Source organism: Sceloporus undulatus, unplaced genomic scaffold, assembly GCF_019175285.1.
Source record: "Sceloporus undulatus isolate JIND9_A2432 ecotype Alabama unplaced genomic scaffold, SceUnd_v1.1 scaffold_16569, whole genome shotgun sequence".
Taxonomy (NCBI): domain Eukaryota; kingdom Metazoa; phylum Chordata; class Lepidosauria; order Squamata; family Phrynosomatidae; genus Sceloporus; species Sceloporus undulatus.
The window spans coordinates 1-1,933 of record NW_024819485.1 but is presented as its reverse complement, the minus strand read 5'-3'; the positions used below and the strand labels follow the sequence as shown (position 1 = coordinate 1,933).

The following is a 1,933-nucleotide window of genomic DNA, read 5'->3' as shown; positions in this document are numbered from 1 at the left end:
ATCAGGCTTTTAAGCTAATAAACATCAGAGCATTTTTAGAAGTCCCCCCCTTTTGTTGATATTATTAGATGTTGTCTTCAATTGTTGTTATTTTTGTTTGTGTGGTGTGTGTTTTTCCTTACCTACCTTTTTAATTTAGTGGTAGGCAACTTGATACCCTCCAGATGTTTTGGTCTACAACTCCCATAATTATCAACTAGTGGCCATGCAAGCTCAGTCTTACTTTACCAAACTTTTTGGAAGTTACTACTCTTCCCCAAAGCCTGTCCCCTGCCCCGAGGGTGCTTCTCAGCCTCGCTGACGTCAAGTGAAGGTAAATTTAACTGAGGACTTGAGCATACGCGGGTTAAAAACAGAGTTAAAAACAATTACAATATTAAAGCATTAGGTACCACATAATTAAAACCACAGCTAAAAACATGAAACACCAATCAATCACAGGGTCAGGTTCTCTCTTGTTCCATACCAGTAGTCTTCATAGGTGGTCAGGAGGATATGTGTGGCAAAAGAGCTCTGTCTTTTTCAAAAATTCCTTTGAATCTAAATTTACTCTTTGTATATTTCTATATGTTGTTTTTAGATGTTGGGCATATGTTAAAAGCTTTAAGTGGAAAAATTGGTGCAGACGAAAAAGAGATATTGTGGACGATGGAGGCAGCGAGAGTAGTTTGTAAGTTTCTATAATATATATATTACATTGTCTAATTTTTAATAGCTGCCATTCCAATTCCTAGTCTTCCACTACTTTGTTGTCTGAAGTCTCTTAGTTATACCTTCATATTTTTATATTCACCCTTCCTATGAATCTAAAACTATTCTTGCTGTTATAGTTTGGTTTTTAGAAACACATGTTTTGAATGGTTGTCAACGCTATTTCGCTCCTGTTTACCCAGAAGAAATAGAATAATCCCCCAACTTTTGTGTTCCAATCTTTAGTTATCAGCTTCACATTCCATGTCTCTTCCAACTGTACAATTCTATAATTCTAATAATAATAACATTTCTGGTTTTATTTCAGGATGCCAAGACCGACAATTATATTTGTTCAACCTGCCTCAACCTCAATGGTAAGTAAACAACAGCTTTTGCAATAATGGGTTTTATTAATCCTTTTTTAACTTATTATATTCTTTAATACATTTTATTTTATTTTATTTTATTTTTATTTTTATTTTTTTATTTAATCTTTATTGAAAATTAAATTGCATTAAATTAAAAGACTTTGATTAAAAATAAAAATACAATTCATTTCCAACAAACCAGATTTTTGTTCTTATCTATCTTGGCTAACTTCAAGGGTGTTATGTGCCCTGTTTCAATATTTGAAGGGATGTCATATTGAAGAGGGAGCAAGCTTGTTTTCTGCTGCTCCAGAGAACAGGACCCGGAACAATGGATGCAAGCTGCAGGAAAAGAGATTCCACCTGAACCTTAGGAGGAACTTCCTGACAGTTAGGGTTGTTCGACAGTGGAATGCACTCCCTCGGAGGGTGATGGAGTCTCCTTCCTTGGAGGTCTTTAAACAGAGGCTGGATGGCCATCTGTCAGGGATGCTTTGATTTGGATTTCCTGCATGGCAGGGGGTTGGACTGGATGGCCCTAGTGGTCTCTTCCAACTCTATGATTCTATGATTCTCTGATTCTATGATCTATTTAGCATTTTATAGTGATTCTATCTTTTCCCCCTTAGGATATTACTGAAGAACCCAGAAAAAGAGGTTACTTTTCAAAAGATGATACAGGGTAACTAATATTAGCATTATATCACACTATAGTAATTGTATGTACAGTGCTGTGTAAATTTACAGCGCTTTATAACATCTGATACTTATGGTTATGTAAGCCCCACGTGGCGCTTATGTAACAATGGTGGCACCATTATTACACTGGTGCCTCATACTAGGGTTGCAGGACATGCAGTCACTCCGCCCCC

The 1,933-nt window shown here is 36.4% G+C and overlaps 1 long non-coding RNA gene across 1 annotated transcript; it reads left to right on the top strand.

The window, feature by feature from the left end:
* The first annotated feature begins 85 nt into the window (after positions 1-85).
* LOC121918555 lies at positions 86-1,741 on the top strand. Its single transcript, XR_006101257.1, has 4 exons — positions 86-313; positions 581-670; positions 1,019-1,067; positions 1,691-1,741. It is a non-coding gene; the product is annotated as an uncharacterized LOC121918555 (long non-coding RNA).
* The last annotated feature ends 192 nt before the right edge of the window (positions 1,742-1,933 follow it).